The sequence below is a fragment of the Rhopalosiphum padi genome, chromosome 3 (assembly GCF_020882245.1).
Source record: "Rhopalosiphum padi isolate XX-2018 chromosome 3, ASM2088224v1, whole genome shotgun sequence".
NCBI classification, from domain to species: Eukaryota; Metazoa; Arthropoda; class Insecta; order Hemiptera; family Aphididae; genus Rhopalosiphum; species Rhopalosiphum padi.
The window spans coordinates 57,119,152-57,142,491 of NC_083599.1; the positions used below are offsets into that span (position 1 = coordinate 57,119,152).

General features: G+C 32.5%; 1 protein-coding gene across 2 annotated transcripts in view; it reads right to left on the reverse strand.

The window, feature by feature from the left end:
• Positions 1-23,340, reverse strand: part of LOC132924626 (protein Teyrha-meyrha) — a 132,439-nt gene that overhangs the window by 39,487 nt on the left and 69,612 nt on the right. The window lies entirely within an intron of this gene.

Consider the following 23,340-nt stretch of genomic DNA (forward strand, 5'->3'; position numbering starts at 1 on the left):
TCCTGCGCGCGGCGTTCGGCGTTCGGCGACCGAGAAACATTGCAATATCGGGCAATAATATCCGCTGACCGTTACTAATTTACCATTATCGCACTCAGAGCACAATAATACGTACAGACATAAACCAAAATCGAGCACGTGTGTCGCATATTTCGGTATATTATTCGATCGACGTGCGCGTGTATAGGTGCGCGTAAAATATAATATATTATAATGTAGGTGTATATATATATATATTATGCGTATTGTACGTGTAGTAGTGTACTAATCGTTACACGGGAAACAACACGTCGTGCAGTATATGTGTGTATAATACGTATAATATATATATACCTAAATGTGCGTGTGTGTGTGTTGTAGATATTATATATATACATCAATAACAAAAACCTTTTACTCGAAATTCGCGCTATAAATCTGCGCAAACGATCGGTGAAAACGTATATTACTATTACTATTATTATTATTGTTGTTATTATTATTATTATTATTATTATTATTATTATTATTATCATCGTAACTAGAAGCCGCGCGTGGTATGTCATTTGGAACGCACGAGGGTAGGCGCGCGCGGTCGAGGGAGCATGCACTCAGACACACACGAAAATATGTATATGTATATGTATATGTGTGTACACGGAAACCCATTGTTTATGAATTGAGTTACGACCGCGGTGTCCCACCAGCTTCTCGCACGTACCCGACCTTAATAATATAACTGCTAGGTCGGTCCCCCGAAAACCTTACTGGCGAACCGAGTCCTGAGACTTGCTAGCGAACTACCCACACGCACACAAATATTGAGGCAAGAAATCGTAAAACACACCGCCGTGTCTCGCACTCAAATTTAAATAATTTTAAGTCATTACAAAACAACATTTACACTCACTGTAATAATACGTTTTATCGTTATCACTTTTTAAGTTTTTAATTTTTTGTTTTTTAATGCCAGCATTAGTTTTCAGTTACGACGTACTTATGAGTGTTAAAAGTTTTGTGAACCGACTGGAGTGGCACTTTAGTGCCCTACTGCAAAATATCGGTCCGCTACTCCTCTCGTCCAAACTTTATACAGGTATAACTTATAACTGTCCAATTAACTACTCGTTATTCGATTTCTGTGTATACTGAAATTCCCGGAAAATATTCTGCTTTGGAATATGAAATTAAAACTGTATGTTGTCCATCGAAACTGTACAAATGATAACCGTTCATACTTTTGATACAATTTCCGTAGACTAGAGTGATAACTTTTAGATAACAAAAAAATATTATTACGCTATAATAGGCTATAACCGTATCCAGAACCATAGTAAAAATGTCAAAAAATATTAATAAAGATGTACCTACCTATTATCTGCGTTCACCACGTAGGTGATCGCATAAGGCTATAAGCACGACAGCTTGAAATTGAAAGAGTTGTAGAGTTATAACACTTATAACTCGAGAGTTATACATGTATATACTTAATTTGAATTAACACTTAAATGTTTAGACTTTAGGTGGATTTAAAATCTCCCCAGCATCACGCCTGTTGTTAGCCCTATGCCTGTTATATTATAGTGATGCAGTCGTGTCTAAATGTTTTTATATTAAATAATTGATATCATAGTACGAGCCTATACACACACACACACACATATACCTATATGTATGTATAATAGTCGTTGTGTGAGGAGGGTATACATCATCGTACAAAGCTCCTTCGACGACGCGCAATGACGACGGTGATAATAAAAATTGAAGAAAAAAAATTTATCCGTTTATAATATCGCGTTTCACCTTGGGCCGGGCAGACCGCGGGGACACGCCGCGTCGTTTTTACGAGTACCTACGCAATTTACAATAATATTCTCGACGCTCAGTGCTGCAGGTTGCATTGGTATTATATATAGTGTGTTATATCGTTATATGTATATACATATATATGTATAATATGTACTGTCCGTATATACCACCGCATAACTGCACGTCAGTCGTCGTCGACGGTCACGCAATAATAAATAATAATATAAAACGAAATAGATTGGTACCGCCACTGCCGCCGCTGCTAAATGATGATTTTTACTCCGATGTAAAATACATTTATTATATAATTATATAAAAATTATCCGCAGCCTGCGTCCGCGTTTCTCGCGCAAAGTTACTTTTACATTCGACGGTAAAAAACAAAAATTAAAATATTTTAAGAAAATTACAATAATATACAATGTATATATACGTATTTCTTATACATATTATATATTTATATTACGAGTATATTATTTTATAACATGTACGTAGAATGTAGATGAACGCATCAAGATTATTTTTATTAAAATTCGGGGAGTACATCAAAGTAAGTAAATAGCGAGGGATTTGCGCCGACAAGAAACGAATGTAAAAATGATACAAATACTTTCGGCGAGGGGCGAACAACTAGGACGATAATAATTATGAATAACAATTTGTTTTAGCTCTTGGTTAACGCATTACACACGCGCACACACGAGAGTTCGTCGGATTGAAGTTTCGAAGGGCTAGAATATAATATAATATATGATTATATGAACATATGAAAAAATAAATAACATATTATTATTGTTAGCCGACGCCGCAGCCGCTCGACGATAAAACAATAAATTATTGTTATTATTACGCCCGTGTATACGAAATTGATTACAATATTATATTATTATTATAATGTCGTCTCTCGTGTATACACACACACACACACTCACGCGCGCGTTTAAAATCAGTCGAGCGATTTATTCGTATTTTATTATTCGCATTACACGAGGGACGAACACAACATAATAATAATAATAATAATAATATATTATTATATATATAAGCGACGACCGCAGCTATAGGCCGCCGACACACCTTTATTGCCGTTTCGTGGTACTACCGAACGGGGCGAATTGCACGCAATGTATGTATAAAATAATATGTAATAAAAAATAATGATTATGATGATAATGATGATGATGTTACGAATGTGTGTGAGAAGAAGTCGCAATTAGTTTGACCCGCTGTTGGGCGAATGTGATGGCGGCCGTCCGCGGGATAGTTGTCATATAATGATAATAATAATATATCACTCGCACATACGTTTTCGGTGTATATATAGTGTTCGTTCGTTTTATTATTATTATTATTATTTTTATTAAATCACTTTGTGCCAGGAACAAACGTCGGGGCGAGGGGTGTGTAAACTGTAGATATGGGGACGACGCAATAACACAGCACAACATTTTGTCCCGTTAATCAATTATTATTATTATTATTATTATTATTATAGCTGCCGACGTCGGTATGCAAACAGCTACGACGACGACGACGATTGTTATTTTAATTTATACTCATTACAATAAAAAAATCATCGGCTGTAGCGGAAAACTTAAAAACAGCGCCAATATAATGTATATATATATATATATGGTAATAGTAAATAGTAAACCTATAGTTTTACACATAAAAACCACGGATTGAAATTATATTTTACATTGAACAGATTACAAGAACTATTAACGGTTTTAATTATTGTATGACTGACCATTCGTCAATTATTTAAATTCTACCGATCGTTAAAAATACATTCGATAAGTCAAAACGCAAAACGAAAACTTGTAAAATAGTCAAAAATGCTATCAAGAGATTTGATTATTAAATTATGATATAAATTGTGTGTTTGGAAAGCAATGATTTGGACATTAAAGCAATCAGGAAAACATTTTAATTTCCGTGTACCTATATATTCGCGTATCTCATAAATTATAATAATATATTGGTACGCATTGTGTAGTGTAAAAAAGAAAAACACGGAATTATTTATCATTGACAATGTGACCGGTTTTGAATGTACAAATGTACCGATTTATTGTGAGAAAATTTATATATTAATAGGAAGTAGAGGAATTATGATAAATTATAGAAAAAAATATCTACTGCACTATGGTATAGCTAAACTTAGTGGCAAAATAATTCCACGAGTATATTTTAGATGAAGACATTTGATGCAAGCTTATTGATTATATGAGCTTTTATATGTAGAAAAACGAAATACTATTGAATATAATTTTTATATTTAAAAAATCAATTAAGTAAAAGTAATTGCCGAGCAACAATCCACGCATAAAATATTGAGGAGTGTCGAGTATGTATAAGTATTGCCATTAGGGGAATCGCTTATTTAGATATAGATAATACACAAGTATAATATTTTTATATTGGTATTTTGTTTATAAATAGGGACCATTGCAATATCTATAAATAATCACATAATCACATTCAAACGTGCGAACAAAAATATAGATTTTCCGCTGTAGGTAAGTATACTCGGAAAATTGGGAACGTGTTGATGGACGAATTTCAATACGTTCAAACGGTTTGATAAGCAAATCAACTGGCTCTCCGCTTCATGGCGTTTGTTTGAATATGTGCATAACGTATATAAAATATACTATATACACTATACAATATACATATATGATATATTATGTACCTACGTCATATAAAAATGAACAAATTGTCGAACGGGCAGGTAATTTTTTGTATCATTTGTAGATTTATTTAACGAAAATGCCTGATATCTGACCTTTAATACATTTTCTATTTTAAAAAATATAATAAAATGTAACAGTAAATGTAGATTAATTATTATATATACGAATACATTTATAATATTATAATAACATTGACATGTTCTAGTTTTGAAGAAGTTTATATACGAGTATTATGATATTATATATAGTAAATCGCAATAATGGCACTAAGGTGAAAAGGTAACAGAATTGGCAGGCAATTTTTCTCAAATTAACTACTGTATTTGGGTATTTGAAAAATCTATTGTTCTGTTGTAAATATTGTCTATAGGTATTTAACAATATGCAACACGTGTTTGCGTTCTGCGTTCATACCGAGAAATAAATTGATTAAATTTTAAATTTTAAATAAGTCTGTATAGTGTCTGTCGATAAAAATTACCGCTCACAGGTAATTTACTGTTATATATTATTATCACACAGCCATGCAGTTGACAATTATTATTATGATCCATAAATGTTATTATATTATTATTGTGTTTATTGTCGTGATTGTAATAACAATAGACAAGATACGGTCCTGCTGTGATATATTCGTCATCAACGCGTCTCATATGCATAATAAATTACGAACGTAATAATATGTTCAGTATAAATATATAAATTCGAATTCGAAGAATTTCGAGTTCTGCGAATACTTAAAAAAAAATAAGCATTTTAATAAAACCGAAAGCGCGTGTAGCACGTATGTTGTTGGGAGTGCAGTCGGCTGGTGACTGCTATGGTATCTGCTAATTTTGGGTTTACGAGTGTATCCTGGTCGGGTTTAAGACTCGCGTGTAAAATCTTTCAATCCGTAGAAATATACAATTTTGAGTGAGAATTAGAATAGTACGATGGGATGTCGTGATCTCCTTCTAGGACGTTTGCTACTTTCAAATTATAATTACATGCTGCATCATAATCCACAAACTCCCACATTATACGTGCGAGTGATTTTATAATTAACAATTTTATAGTTATTTATAGATTAGTACAGATATTTACTTTAATATAAATATATATTAAAATAGTTATACGCGTCGCTTCGTTTTTTCGGGGTGTGTATATAGGCATCATTACTGACAGGGACGTATTTGAGATACTGGCGCCCTCGATACGCACGATATCCTGCCTTTAGTATAGTTTAACTGATAATATATACTATAGAACATAATATTGTCATATCGATGGAACAGCTAGTGAAATTATTATTACAGCGATGCATTTTGATTTCGTAATAGTTTATTTTATTTTAAGAAATGCTTATAATTAAATTTAAATAACATAACAAGCAAATGAGACTGCTTGTAGGGACTTTGATAAGTGATAGATAAATCTATATTCTATTCTTATTCCGATGTGCTATCTAGTTACAAAAAGAGATGATACAATTGTTTATTAAAAATATGTTTTGATGCATTACCTATATTATACGTAGTGTAATTCATTAATGCACTTAAGAAGCCATAATAAAAATGGAAATAGTCAACTGAAAGTCTTAAAACGTTTCATATAATTAATATAATAATATAATTTATAAATTCACCATGTGTGCTATATTAGCAATATGCAATCATTAGTCGATAGGAGGAGAGCACATTAAATCGAACAGATGAAAAACTCGACTGGGTTTCGAGATGCTATCACGTCGTATTTGTGTGTATCTAATATAATACGTGTATAGATTATAAGGACATAGTGTATAGTACCTATATAGACGTCTTTATATGACGAGTTTGTGTTATGTTTTCCTTACGCTTCACTGGCTGTAATTCAGTTTTTTCTCTTCGTAATTTTTCCATTTTTTATCCGCTCCTTTTCCATCGTCGGCGTTATGTATACTATTATTATTATTACCTATCATCATCGTTGTTGTTGCCGTGGCCAAAGCGTATGTTGAACGGGTGTACGCGCCGCGGCGTCATCGATCGGAGGTGACCGACGGCGGCAATAGCAACTGTGTTTAACCACTAATAGTGATGTCACTTACTACACACACCTGTCTCGTCTACCAAAGAATGCGAATTCGTATTTTTTTATTCCAATCGGTCCGTCGCCGCCGCTGCCATAGACAGACACCGTCTCATTAAACACGACTTGTTGCTGGGAAGCGGTTACGCAACGCCTCTGTATGGTGAGGATTTTTCGCGCGAAGGGCGCGCACGTGCAGAGCAGTACGGAGAAATGGTCCACTCGAAAAAATACCGAAATTAAAAAAATATACCTATGCAATGACCGCTTTCTAAATACAAGACGACCGGCCGGTAAATTATTGTTATTATTATTATGTTTTAACGCGGTGGCGGCGGCGGTCGTCGACTGATTTTTTTTTTAACGGATCTCATCGTTGTCATTCCTTTCGGTACCTACAATATTATTATTATTATTATTATTATTATGTTATCGTTGAACAATGTCTTCTCGGACAGTCGGACGTGTAATATATTTATACATGCACAAATGTATATTTTTATACGGCGCGTATAATATACAACACACAAATATCATATACGCAGGTTTGCGGGTAGGTTATATACACGTACTATACGTAATATTTTGTGCAGTGCAGCACCGTCGGGCGCGCACGCGTAAAAAAACGAACTCGCCTAATCGTGTATGCCATCAGTTTATATTTATTATTCCCTTATACGAATATCGTAATATACACGTTAAGAAGAGAACAAAAAAAAAAAAAATATGAGTAATTTAATCCGGTAAAAAATTGCGAATAAGACACACACACGCACGCGCATACGCGTACACACACTGCACCGGGACAAAACTGGATACGATATAACAAAAACACATAATAATAATATGACATTGCGCGCACGCGATTAATGCGCACTGCGGCGTGCGCGACACGCGTTGACGTTGACTGAGATGATACGATAAGTTTACGCGCCTGTAAATATCGGTGTAAAAAATTAAATATGAACTGGTAAAAAGAGAAAAGTAAAAGAAATAAATCCGACAACTACTATATATACAGTCGTATAATGTCGTATGTATTATAATAATATGTCCGTATGGGTATTAGGTACATAGCTGGTACAACACATACCTATCATTATAACGCAACGGCCTGACGGGTCGCTGCGGACACAAATAACGATAAACGTACCCAATCTAAAAAATAAAATATATTCGACTCGACCGGGAAAACCGAACGAATCGTATATTCGTATGACCTTTGTATTTCAATAATATTGTACATGCGTGTGAGGAGGGGAGCATATTGCATTATTGCAGCTTTTAACCCACAAATTATCTGCAATCATTCTTTTTTAGAAATCTAATTTCGTTTACAGGTACTGAAATCGATTGATTAAATACCAGTGTCGTTTAATTTTGTTTTTACGGTGTTGGAAAACTTTGGTTTTAAAAAAACATCGTTATTGCAGATTCAACTGTTCTGTTATTATAATATTCTATAATATATATGTGACTTACTTAGAGTATGTGAGCTTATTTTATTGATTTATTAATATCATTATATTTAATTTATGATTTAGTAACGAAATTTTAACAATAAATAACGAATATTTATTTATTTATTATTACTGTACAAACCGAAGTCCAACAAAACAATATAATATACATATACCAATACAAACAATATTACTTATTTAGCTATAATGACTTAATTAAATAACAATATTTGTTTATCAAGTTGACTACCCTACCAATTTTATCTGTTTAAGGTTTTTTTACAAGAATTTCTGGAATGAGGAATTCTTTAAATATAAATAAATAATCTCGAAAAATAGTGCGTGTTATATATTATGAAGGACAATAATTGAAAGTTTGACACGCATCACATAATATGATGCACAAGGTAGTTAACAAAAAAGAAATGGAGATATTAATTTGCTTGTCGTATAAGACGTATTAAAAGAAAGTATGATAAATAGTTAGTGGAACAAGAACGGATACAGAAAATAAAATTGGTTTTTATCTGGCGAGGGGAACTCTGAAATTAATTTTGGAATTAGCGTAAAGAAATTAATCTCATTGGCGATAAGCTTTGTTAAAAGAATCAAACCAGTAGGGTTTTTTTTTCTATGGTCGAAAAAGTACTACAAATTTAATGGTTATTGAACCGGAGTATAGTCATGTGGAGGATAATCAGTTTTAAGCACACGAGAGGACAACCAAAAGACTTTTTGTTTCACTCTTTCAAAAATTTGAGAGTTACTCGTAGTAGATGGATTCCAAATAGTATCTTAAGTATAAATCCATTTGTATTTAAGGCGTATATATATTTCTATAGATTTGACTAAGGTATAACATGATTTTACTCGAGTTTTTACGTGTGGCATCGTTTTGCGAAAATTACAAGACAATTAAAATTTGTCAATTGGACTAATCGGCTTACTATTACGCCCCACAGTTATCGAGAATGGATTTTTTTTTTCCATTTAACGATCCCATTAAAAGCAGTTCCGTACAAATGAGTTTTTGTTAATTTGTAAAAAAAAAGTATAAAAATACCCCGAAAAACACGTCTTGGGATAGCTATTATACAGCGATTATGTTATATATAAAAAAAGAACTCTCTGCTGACATTTTCTCCCTCTCATATTTATTACTTATTATATTATAATATGTATATGGGTATTTTATTTTCCCTGATAATATTCCACACGAAAAGAAAAATCAAAAACCACGCTAATTATTCAACAACTTTTATACCCGCGTATATATAACTTGCACCCGGTTTGGCAATTATTAATTCATTTACCGCGAAGTAAAACGGTGGGAGGGAAAGTTTATGTTTTATTTTTATCCCTTTGCCGCTATCGCCACCGTCGTCAGTGCCGATGCCGATGCCGTCGAGGGGTTTTAAGTACATCTGTCTTCACAGGCAAAAATACACGGCACATTCACCATTAACGTAATAACGTCACGGATATTAGCGTTTAAACTTTGTGCACACCGTTATTATTTAACAAAAAAAAAAAAATATGTTTATATAAAACATAGATACTCTACAGCGTGATTCTTTTAATAGTAAACACTCACAATATTTTTGAAAATAACAAATTGATTGTAATTTTTTATTTTTTTTAATCATCATATTTTTTTAGCATTATTATTTAAATATTATATTTCATTTTTAATTTCATATTTCAAATTATTATAAATCAAATGAATAGCTAATTAGCTATAAGCTATATCCGCTAATCAAAAATGTTAATAAAGTACTTAGCTATTTATAACTAATAAACTATACGTTAAAAACTCGATTTTATACATCAAAATTCTTAGAAAAATATTCTGATTTGAAAAATATGAAATTTACTCAACTTATAATAATAAAAAATAGTAAAAATAAAATATAATTACTTATTAAAAATCTTGTTTTATGATCAACTAAAATGATGTAAATAGTCAATACCTATTTCCAAAAAGTTGAAACTTTTCGAAATATTGATGACTGATGAGTTAATTAATTATTTATAAAAATATTATACATGGATGACTAGCATTTACGATCAAATTATAAATATCCCAAAACTATTCGATTTCAATACTCAGTTATTTACGAGGTTAACTGCAGAAACGTTTCTCCGTGATATTAACTATTAAGTGTATCATACAACGGTTGGCAGTTACGCGTTCCTGAGCAATTATCAAAAAAAAAATAAAAAAAACCAACAAGCTAGTAGAAAACGGTTTCTAGTATACAATTGTGACTCCACGTGATAACAAATTACACACGCATTGTTATTATTACACAGTACACACGATTGGCGATGGAAATACTCAAAAGACACGGGTACAGTGATGGTCAGTGCAATAATTATTGTAATAGTTAAACCAATTGATATTATAGAACTAGAATTAAAAGCTTTTCACTTCGAGAAAATAGTTTTTACTCGTATAAAATCACTACCAAATACCAATCAAAAATATAATAAAGTTCGGATCCCGTAAACGCCAAACGGTATAATATATAATAATTATTTCTCGAACTATATTATATGTATATGAATACCTAATACAAACTGTCCCGAAACCGAGCCGTATACGAGCACAATACACATCATACGACTATATTATTATTGTACAACAACTTTAATAACACTTCGACTACTAATAGTACGTAAGCCATATGGTATTATTGTGTACATCAAAATATAATGCACTCGTGTGGTGGCAATAGTAATAATAATAATGCGGCAAACTTTTATCAGCGAGAGGCCTGTCAAAAACACGTACGGTAGTAGTAGACCTGCTCGAAGCAGATTTGCAATTCTGCGAACAACTGCGCGTTTTACTATCTCTCCGAGTTTACCAGTAAAATGTCGATTTTAATTTATTTCATGTGCCTAGTGCACTGACGACGATCGAAGATTATACGACGACGGCAAGTACAATATACCCACCCAATATATGTGTACGTTGCGGTTTTCGGCGAACAAAAAGGGTATAAAACAGTTGCCGTGCACACATAATAATATCATATTATACATTTTGCGCGCTCGTGTGTGTGTGTGTGTATGTGTGTGCGATGCCAAGCCTGTGGTCCCGGCCATGATGTGTTACGCGTATTTTATACTCCGCTGCTGCTGTGATTGTCACGGGGTCAGATGTAGTTTTTATTCTTTTTTTTTTTGTTATTATTATTTTGATTGGCTGTAAAACGATGTACACTTCGGGTTGTAATATTATGTTGTCCTCAAGTAGACACTCGTCGTTGATTATAAAATATACTGCTAGCTATCGAACCTATTCATAACTAATAGGTAGTGTCATATTCAGTGGCTGATCGTACTTTAGGTGGTTCGTCGTATATTATTTACACATTACATATAAGTAATTACAATTAAAATATTACTGCAGATAATTGATATCATTGTTGGTTTAATGATTTGTAATTGTATAACGGACAAAGGGTTATTTTGTTTTAATATTTTATTGTGTGCACGTTTGATGTTCCCATTCGTGGCTAAAACTGTAGCCTAAAGTTGCATACTTATATCTACTACCGTGTCGCTGATGGCTATACTCAATTTAATCAACTGTCAATAACTACATTTTATAGTGTAAATATCAAAATCATTAATTCAGTTTATCACCTATCATGACACTGCCACACTGGTCACCCATCACTCACCCCGTTTTATTGCCAAGAGATTCGAGTGCACGTTCGTCTTGTTTTGATTTTCTACACCTGCCGTTCTGTATTCTCTACTTAATAAGTTATAATTAGGACTCAAATTTATAAATTAAACTTATAAAGTTTTATTAAGTTATAAAATATTACAATCACTTTATGCGCGATAAAAATATTGCAGAATATAAAAATATATATAAAAATTCATAAAAATATGACCTAAAACTATTAAATGTTGAAATATGTACCAAAATACTACAAAATAATTTGTATTTTTTTTCAATTACCCTTACATGAAAAAAAATTAATTGCTTACTAAGCATTTATTTTAGCATACAATAAGATTGACTAGTAAAAATATTCAAATGCATACAGACCTTAGCATAAAAAGTTATATCTTATAACACGCATGATATTATGATTCACATTTTGTTCAGAGGCAGATGATGCATTTGGAAATGTTATTAAAGTTTGTTTCGCCAAAATTAGTCAAGTTTAAAATATGTTACCTAACTATATTATTTGATCATTTTTTTTAAATTTTTTTACAAGATTTTGTCATTTTATATTATGATAAGTATTATAATAAGATAAGTCATAGCAGAAGTATAGGTAGAAAGTACTACAATATAATATAATGTCATGTAACTAATATCTAGTATTATTACGTATTGCATACGAAGTCAATAATCAGAAAATAAAAATGAAGACCGTCAATTTTAATATATTACAAACAATATTCGCCGTCTTGAGTGATAAAGAAATATAATGTCTGGAGTCGAGACATATTATTATCGTTTACATTTTTTAAATGTCACCTTCGCCTAATTACCGTCATTAAAATTTAAAGGTAACGCAAATGGTACCCGTATAGCTGTATAATATACAACTAAAAAAATAAAACTAATACTTTGACGTTAGGTACCTAAATTATTAACGTAACAAAAGCTTAAAATCTACAAATACAAATTAAGTGGTTATTGAATTAACAGAGACGATACAAGAATTAATAACATATAAGTAGGACTGTCGATTTTTCAAACAACAAAATGTATAACAAAATTTTTACTTTTAAATAAAATATTTAGTCACGTCGAATGTTGTTCCTTTTTTTCTGAGAAAAATGTTCTCTCTTTTTTTTTAAATTAAATACGTCTAAGTAGTAATAACTTTTGAAGTATGTTGTATTTAAATTAAAATGTGATTAGCAGTCAGCAAATTAATTATTTTTTAAACGCCTTTTAAAAATACGGATAAAAGTTGAGAAACTGAAATCATTAAAAAATCCAATTTAACCATGCCGATAATTATTTAGTAATTAGAATAGTCTAAAATATTTATAATGAATATTCTTCAAACAGATTATAAGCAAAAAAATATATTTCAGAAAGTTATTCAACATAATATACTATGTATAATACGCAGGTTATATAAAATGCCCAATAATAATCTAAAAAATGAATTTGTAAATAAAATATAAATATTGTTTCATACTATTGACGATTTAAAAAACACAGGTTTTGTTAATTTACCTAATTAAAGGTCTACCATTGCACAATTGATAACACGAAAACGCAATATATATATACATATAGATAGATATTTAGGTATCGTCATGCTACCTTCATAATAATATTGTCTTTTATAGAAAGATCACGATTTGAATTCAAATTAATTCATATTAAAATGAACCTAAGATCAAAGGGCCTCTTTTCGGCTGGAGGGAGACGATGTCTCAGCGGCGGCGGCAGCAATGAATAAGATTATCTGACAGTGCTGTTTCTACCTCGCCGCCGACCACCCCTCACTAGTGCGCTTCTGTGTATGTGTGTCAGACTGTAGTCGGTACCCATAACGATTTGTCATGGAACTTAATCGACGCGTCAGCATGCATTTTGCTGTATACTGTAAGTAATTGAAGTAATTGCAACGCAACGTCCATAAAAACAAATCCGCATGTAATAAAAACGGCCACGTGATCTTATATATATATATGTATGTATATTATATGGAGGCGCATTATTTTACAGCTATTCGTCCGAACGATAGAGACTACGCGCTTCAGAATATTTTCAGCAGCACAATAACGTTTAGCGGCAGTTATACGTAGAGTCCACGCACTGACCTAGATATTATGTGATACAAAACGAAAATTTACATATAATCCTTCATAAGATATTATTCGGCTGAATAATTTGGTCCTTGTTTTTTTTTTTTTTTTTTAATAATAATTAATGTATTTGATGTAAATGGAATTGTACATAGAATTCATACAGAAGAAACAGAAATAAATTAATTTTCATACCTATTTACAATGTGTACAATCTGTCGATAAAAAGCCTGTGTGTAGATAGTACGACTATAGTATGAGTACCGTAAGGACAGATTTAACTATATGGTGGCATGGCCCTTAGGTCTTGGATAAAATATAACAATATTGTGAAGACCAAAAATAAATGAATATGATAATATATGTTTATTAAATAATTCTTCAATTTTTTAATTTTTTAATTGCTTGTGCTCGTTTTTAACTTTGTAAAGTGTCAGCGTTCATTTGTTATTGCACTGCGCCGGATGCCGGAATATTATTGACAATGGTCGATATTATGCATTTATGCTGATATTTGATGTAAACTTCGTCTACGACTGTTACAGCTAGTATTATTACTAATTACTGTGACTATTGACGTATAATACTCTAATTCCATACGTGTTTATTTAGAAACGCATTCGATAATACACCGTACACGAATATAGGAAAATGTATTGTTACGATTGACCATGAACGGCCCTCTAGTTTGTTGGGATCTCTAGAAGCTGCAGACCTGCAGTACACTCAGCCTGGAATCTTCTATCATTTAAACTAGCCCCGTAAAGTAAAATAATAATTACCGATTTTACATTAATTGTTCGTCACGTATTCCATAAAAAAACTATACATTGTTACCCATTTGTAAACATTTAATGTGAAAAAACGAAAGTCGAATAAGTGTAAAATATTATTACTTATTATGATATAATACTGTAGTATATGTATATATAATATATATAGTATAGCAGTAATTACGGTTTTCGGGAGGCACTTCGTAGTTCGTTTACCCATCGTAATATTATGATATGCGTGTAATACTTCGACCCGTGTCTCTCTGGTTAAGTCCCATCCGAGTTTCAGGGAATATACACACATATACACACATACACACACACACATAATATCGGAAGTCACTCGTGGTTACCGAGGTCTGGGGTCTGGGATTGTACTTTCGTGCGCCTCAGGTATATAAACGTATATAAATAAGAGAGCGCGTCGGCGTCGGAAGGCTATGGAGTGCGGTCGGTGGGTTTAGGACAGTTGCATGGGCGGTGGTGGGAAGCGATGCGTTAATTTTTGGACGGTATTATAATAAATGAGTACGCGCGTGATAAAGCCCTACTGCACGGGGTCGAGCGTAATAAACGCGTCGTGCACACAACACTAAAAGCTTATGCGCGTAATCCCTGGGCCTGATTTACAGGGTCACTGCAGTATACCTGTCATCACACGCGGCATAATATCTTGGCCGGCAATTAACAAGTTTTTGAGGATTGTCGTCGAGTATGGTTGTTTAAATATATAATTATGCACGCGCTCTAATAATATAATATACATTATTATAGATACGTAGGTGGAGGATAGACACTGCAACCCTCACACATTATATACGACCCACATTGTATAATATGATATAATTCCTACCTACCTACCTATATAATAACAATTCATCGGACTCGTCGTTCGGAAGCCCGAGCTTTTGAGCTTGAAATATCTCGTCGAGTTTGTCACGTTTAATGGGCTTCATGAAAGTTTTTGAATCCGCCGCCGCCGTTATTCATCCGGATTTCTCCAGCGTAAAACCATTAAATTACTCGGTTGCGGTGCTTCTCGCACCCTCGTTGCAGTTAAGCTCGGCGAAATTATAGAAATAATTTTTTTCATCCCTATAGTTCTACCTGTGATGGACGGCAGCGTATATTTTTAATCGCGAGGTCGTCGTTTTTAATATCTAAAATACGCGGCTTCGGCCGAGGGGCTTACCATGCACAAACACAACTGGTCAAAACGGGAACACCACTACCGTATAATATAGTGCTGAGTGGTATCACGACTTAACTTTCGTTGCGAGCACGCTCGTTCGAAAGATAATTATTAATGTTAAACTCTTAAAATCAGATTGCCTATACCTTGCAGTGTGCGTTAATTTCACTGTCATGTTGTTCCAAAATGTTAGAGCGACGACGATCATCGCTAGGGCAGAGAACTTATAGCAATTGCATATTTGTTTTGCATAGTCATAAATATATCAGAGTACGAAACAAATACGTTTCAGCTTTCACAAATCTAGTTTTTAAATTTAATTTGTATAAATATTTAATTTTAATTTTTTTTAATTTAATTTTGTTTAATTTTGTGTATAAATGCATATTTTGAGTCCTTTTTGTTTTTAGTGCATATTTTACAGTTCTATATGCCATTCAGTGGCGTATCTAGGATTTATTTTACGAGGGTGTTTTAAAATTTAATAGACTTATGGTAGGTGGGGGCAAGTTCATCAATAATCTCTGCCATAGATATAAGTATATCTCCTAGAATAAATGCTAAGCCATTCAGTCTGTTTTCTCCAACAGTATTTCTTAAGTAACTTTTAAGTCTACGGAGTGTTGAAAAGGAGCGTATACTCTCCGATGTAGTGACAAGGATCGTTGCCGATATAACCAACAGCCTGTGAATCGTAGGAAAAAAATAGAACTACAATTTATTATGAATGATTATTTTTTGCAATTGTGTAGAGCAAATTAAGTGTGAGTAAGTTTGGAGTTTGGTCAAATATAACAAAATACGGCCGATGGGGAGGGGGTGGTGTTCTAACATTCATATCACCTCCTAAATACACCCTTGATGTCATTTAATATATTTTGAGCCATATTTAACTTAAATCAATTTTTTACATACCGATGTTTTTATTTCACATTTATAGTAAATATGATTGGATACAAATTTATTTATTTTTAACGTGTTTTTCTAAAAGCATTTTAAGATCACTTATTAGGCTGTAATATTAATTTTCCATAGTTAAGTTAATTAATACATAGATAGATAACCGTTTATGATTTAATGTCGTACATTATACCACATCACCACCATAGTTAGCTATGCGGTGGTTAAGTTGTCAATCTACAATATATTTAAATTAGGTAATTATTTTGACTTATTTTAAATACTATTTATCTTATTAATACTCTTAAATTAAATTGCCAAAAAAATTTCTAAGTGCTCAAGTGCTTGCATACTTAGTGTTTTTTTAGAGCTAAAAGTTCTCTGCTCTAATCATCGAAATTCGCAATAATATAGTTATAGTAATTATTATAAAAAAAAGGCTAACATTTTGACGAAGTCATAATTTTTATTTTTTTTTGGTGCTTTGAAACATAGCTTCTAAATAAAATATTCTATATTATTATACCTATTAATAATAACATAGGTTTATTTTATTTTGGCTATTTCGTCCGTTTTTACTCCATACTTGTCACTTGGTCTGTGCCAGTCTTGCTAAGCCTATGCATTAATTAATACTGAGTTACAGTAGAATTATGAATATGCTACGTCATAAACAGTTTAAAATTATTATCTTAATATTATAATATTATTATTACAATTCTACTGCCCACTGCCCAGAGAATAGTAATATACGGAATTATTAAAAGTTTCATGTTCCTACGGTTATAGAAGGGTTATTTATTGTTTAAATGTCAAATATTGAACTTAAAATATATACAGAACAAAAATTATGTAAAAAGTATTTATGATAATTTTATATAACTGCAAGAACAACTTAGGTATGAGAAACATTGTATGTTTGATTTACAAACAAAATTATATCATTATAAATCTTGAAAAAAAATCTAAAACAATTAAAATACATATTTCAAATATCTTTAATAATCTGCATATAATATAAAACTATAAGCATGTTCCAAATGGGAAAATATTCAAAATTAAAAACTGTTGGACAACAATTTTTCAAAAACGACTTATGCCATATTTTCATATTTTCTTCTAATTATTTAAAATAATTAGTTTTTCAAAAATACTCGAAAAACATTTAATTTCCCCCTCTTCACTAAAAAGTGGAACTAAGTTAGTCTAACTAGATCTATAAGCTACCTTTAAAATTGAAGATAAAATATTTTTAATCTCTAAAAGGAGAAGTGAGACGAAAAAAAACATAAAATCATTATATTCATTGTTTTGTGTAGCTGCTAAGAATTTAAAAACAAAATAATAATATGTATTTGTGATATAATTATTTTTACGAATATATCACTACATATTTTCTATATGCATTTTTATTGTAAAGTTTCTGAGTCTAATGTTTTAAGCGAATTTTGCATTTTTGCATTTATTTTTAAATATTTTACGACATTTACATCCCTCAGACTTTGTAATAAATAATATCAATCTGACTTGATTCAAGGGGAATGTGAAATGTATGCGTATGTAGGTACTGCAGTCCTACAAAAGGGTACTTTATGTTCGGTTTTCGTACCAACATTCGTTACATTGACTTTTTTTTCACTACGCAGTCACATTGGTCTATGACATTGACACATTATAAATATATATATATATATACGACATACGTGTTACTGGCAATATAATATTGCAATTATATAATGATATGAAATAATTAGGTAACATGTACACACAACAATAAAATAACTTTATATAAGGCCTAATAGTTTATTAATATAACTGAAAAACTACTCGTTCGAATTTTGAGTTGGCACACTAATGTTTAAAAAAAATATTCACCTTTTAGAGTTTTTTGTTTCTGTATTGCTATATTGTTATTTTATTATGTTAAAATTACATTAATATCTCCAACTAAATTATTTTACAAATTTACATTATCTTAATATCAAAATCGTAAATTTGCAAGTCAAATGTTCTTGTACGACCAAACGACCAGTATAATTAAATGATATAATGGTATAATTGAACACACGCGAATTCGCGATCGAACAGTACAACTTAACTATTTAAGTCATTTTATTATTTAGTCCCCCTCCTTAGTAGTTAAAAAATAAATCTTGATCAATATCAAACTCGACATTATTTGTTATTCCTCTTACACGTTTTGTTGACATTACGCGGAGTTCAAGTCCCCTCAGATAATTTGGGCAATTTACGCCCGGAGGCACATTACGTTGTGATGTTACTCTCGGCAAATCGACGTTGGCGTTAACTACGAATACTCCGATAATATAATACAATATAACAGTGTGTAGTATAGGTGTATATTCGATTTTTTTTTTACGTGGTAAACTATATCGCGTATCCCTCGGTTATCCGCTTATCCGCAACGGCCTATAATAATATTGTTATTATATTACTATATACACCCGACAATCGGCCTATATTATAGTTGCGCGTCCCCGCCGAACGGTCGTCGACTTAAAACATGATTGTTACGTGATTCCATCAAGCGGCGGCGGCGACTGCGACGCTCATATACATATACGCAAACACACACACACAACCGACCCACACACGTACACATACACGCAATATCGTTGTCGCGGCCCGCGTGTTGTCGTCAAACCGGGACTCTACGTGTTTAGGATGGAAAAATTTTCATAACTTGAGAGAGGAGGGTCTGGCTTAAGCGGTTATAATATTGTCGCCGGGACGAGCTGTTTTTTTTCCCCCTTATCGTTTCACCCGCCGACGCATTCGTCGTCCCGCGACCCTTCAGACACACGAGAGAAACTTTCTATATAATATAATAATATACACTTGATTACATGTTTTATATGCCGTGTGGTGGTGGCGTTGGCGGCACCGGACGAAGGAGAGGGTCGTCGATAGTGGAAAGGGGGGTAGATGCAGGGGTGGACGACATCCTTTGTCTGACATCACGACGACGAAACTCGACCGGAATAGGTTTTTTTTTTCTACTTTCCCGCTAAAGCTACTTTTCACTCGATATTATCGTTTTCCTCGTTGTGTGTGTATATAAAAGGCGACTGCGCCCGGCTTTGTCGGAGGCATTATGCATATATATATTATATAAGTATACACACAGGGAATTTCTTCTGGCGGGGGTGGATCCGGGGGTATGGTAATGATATCGGTCGGTGGTGCTGAAAGAGGCTTTGAAATACTTTATTAGCCGAGTCATAAAAAGAATTATAATCCGTCCTTCCCCGCACTCACCTTCCTCTCCTATCATTGGGTTATACTAAACATCCACGTGTTTAAACAACTTCAGATTCATATTTTCGGGGTGAACAGAGCAAGCAGCAGGTACCTGCTGGCGCGCGACGAAGGGTTTTTTGTTTGCCGGTACAAAAGAGTCAAGGGGGAAAGCGTATCGTCGTTATACCTACATATACATTTACACACACTCACCGTCTATGGGCATATAATAGTAATAATAATAATAAGTACACGTGACATTTTCATATGATATATTAGTGTGTGGTCGAATAAGTGGCGTTTTTACATAATATGTTATAATATATAGATATTTCAAGGAAGGGTGTGTTAAACCGTCAACGACTTTAACTGACTATCACGATGAAATCGCTTAGCCTTCTAAAAAAAATTAAAAAGAACCTAACGACAATAATTATTGAATTTATCGTCACTAATTAAATATTAAACAGTAGATAATTTATTTATTTTTCACTATTTTTTAAATAAGAGGAATAATCGCAAATATACAATAAATTAACCATGACATTAATAAAACGAAAAAAATAAAGTAGTACTAAAATTAGTTGTAACAAACAGTTTTGTATATGACCAGATAAAACTATTTTAAAAAATGTTTTTCTTTTATGATATTTCTTATTTTAACTTTTTAAAATCCTCATCTGGAATAAGCTCAAGACATGTAAATATAATATGAATATCAAATATTCTTTTATTAGGATGATATGTAAATGTATATTTTCGAATTCTCTGTATATATAGACGGCTTTAACCGAACGGAAAATAATTTTGAAAGTTTCATGTTTCCCATAAAAGCTGTTGACGTGATTATGTGGCGAACACATAATGGCTGATTGCATTCGGATTCACAAAACATTTGAACGACAAAAGCCGAGAGGGTTTTGTTTCAATTTACATCCGGCGTATAAAATTAAATCCGGTAAAAGACGTCAGCCCCTTGTGGAAAAGAGGCCATTTATGTTATTGAAAACAGCGCTTGGCAATGACCCATGGCCCGCCCATATGTTCGAGTATGATATAAACCAAAAAAGAAAAAGAAGAAGAAAAACCACACACATTTATGAGAGATAAAAAAAAATTCACTTTTCCGATGGATACACACTCGTTTTATTATGTTTGCTGGAGTATAAAAACGTATTTGGCTCTTTTCGCTTGTATAAGAATACGATATCCGGGCTTTTCCCAAGCCTTTTAGCCGAAGCAGGGCGGGTATCTCTTGTTGTTTGCAACGTTACACAGAGTGTTCCTTCCTTTCATATATATGCATAATACCCACAAGCCATGCCCAGACACGATAATAATAATAAAGAAGGGAAAAGAGAAAGAGGAAAAAAAACAAATATGACACTAACACCTCACTCGGCAACCGTCTTACCATCTTATTTTGTCATCGAAAAGCCCTGTTGTGCAAGACATCATTCGACAATCAGCAAGAATTTTTTTTTTTTTTTGGTGGCTGGTGGGAAGGAAGCGACAATATTACATTTCCACCGCTCCCCGCTGCGTTGATTCGGTGGCCGTTCCCAAACCAATACGGCGTAATAATATATGAAAAACAGACATCCGCATCACGTACGTCGTATTTATATTTCACATATGCGGCCATATAAGATATAAATTCGTACTGATCCCATTTCGACAACGAGTTTTTCTACGATCTCGGGTCGATAAGTGGTCCCCTTTATCGTTGCTCGGCATTCGACTCCCCGCGCTAAATATTTAATATGCACGATTGACGTGTCAAAATATTGTGTGACACGCACATAATATAACCCATCGTATATATTATATACACATTATATAAATATTCATCGTTGGCAATAGGTACTACAAAAATATTTTAGTTATGTTTGAAATTGAAAAAATATATTCAACATTGTCAATAACATCGCCGCGAATACATGAGACGCAAATCAAAAATATATCAATATAGGTATAGTAGGTATACGCATACTGGTAAAACCATTTAAAAGTTAGAAATATACAATAGAAATATACAAATATTTTTCGTCGAAAGTCGCCCATATCGAGGTTAAATTATGTTTCACGAGCAAATCTTCTTACTACAACCGTGATAATTCGATAAATTATATATATTTTTTTATAGAAACTGTGTCACAGTGTCACAAAATATCACAAAAGTTGTTTATCGTGATCACTGTTGAAAAATTCGCAGCTGTTCAGGTTACTCATTGAAAAAAAAAAGACACCACGTGGACGCAGTTTGGTGAGGATTCAATTCGTAAAATGTAATAAATAGGTGTATATATATTTTAATGTTCATCGTACCGAAGAATTTACTCTCGGCATTGCGGCCTTTGCGTTGTGCGTCGGTGCAACGTGTGTGCGCGCGTATATGTACGAAACAGCATATTAGAAAAGTTTAAATTGTTTACTCTCACTGTTGTATGTGTGTACGAAAGACAATACAGCGGCGGTGGTTGAGTTTGGCCCGACGACAATATAAAATATAATGCAATATTATAGAAAGGGGATGGAGCGACCCAGTCTCCTCCGAAGTAGCCGTGTACAGTACAGTGTTGTTATACCATATACGGCGTAGAGGTATCCAAATTATACCTTTTATACTGCACTTCAATGAGATCTTGCCGATCTTGGGTCTTAATTGTGCAACAAACGGTTAAATATAAATATAGGTACGCTTTTTTGACAAACAGATCGATCTACTTAGACTTTAAACAGGCATCGACTATACACTATATAGGTAATTATGTGTAAGGTGAAGTATGAGTAAAAAAAACCCCAAAAAAGTGTACATATAGGTTATTGTAAAAATTTTAGAAACGTATATAATATATAGATTACAAGGTAATTCACCAAACATATTCATTTTTCGTTTAATAATGGATTCTGATTTTATAAATATTTAAATAAACTTAAAAATTATATTTTAAAATTCTTGAAAGGTTTTGTACAACTCAAGTCTTAAGGTAATACAAACTTCTGTTATAAAAATGAATAAACCCCCTCCATTTTTACTGTATATTATTTAATAATAATAATTTTTTTTTTAATGTTGATGAACCTAAATAAAAAGTTTAAACGACTAGTTTTTGAGTTACTAAATATGTTTAAATTAATAATACTAGTATTTAAATATCATCTTACAAGAGTATGAAATAGATAAAATAGTGAATCTAATATATTTAATACAGTTGAACAATTTTTATGAAATTATTATTAATTTGTATAGATTGCTAAAATTTTCAAATTAGCCCTCATTTTTAAATAGGCGAGTATGCTTGGTGAATCATTTATAGTATGATGGGTAGGCACAATGACGTGTATAATTCTACTCACATACACCCACACCGAAGACAAAAAATAATTTTGAGATCCCTGGACTATTCACG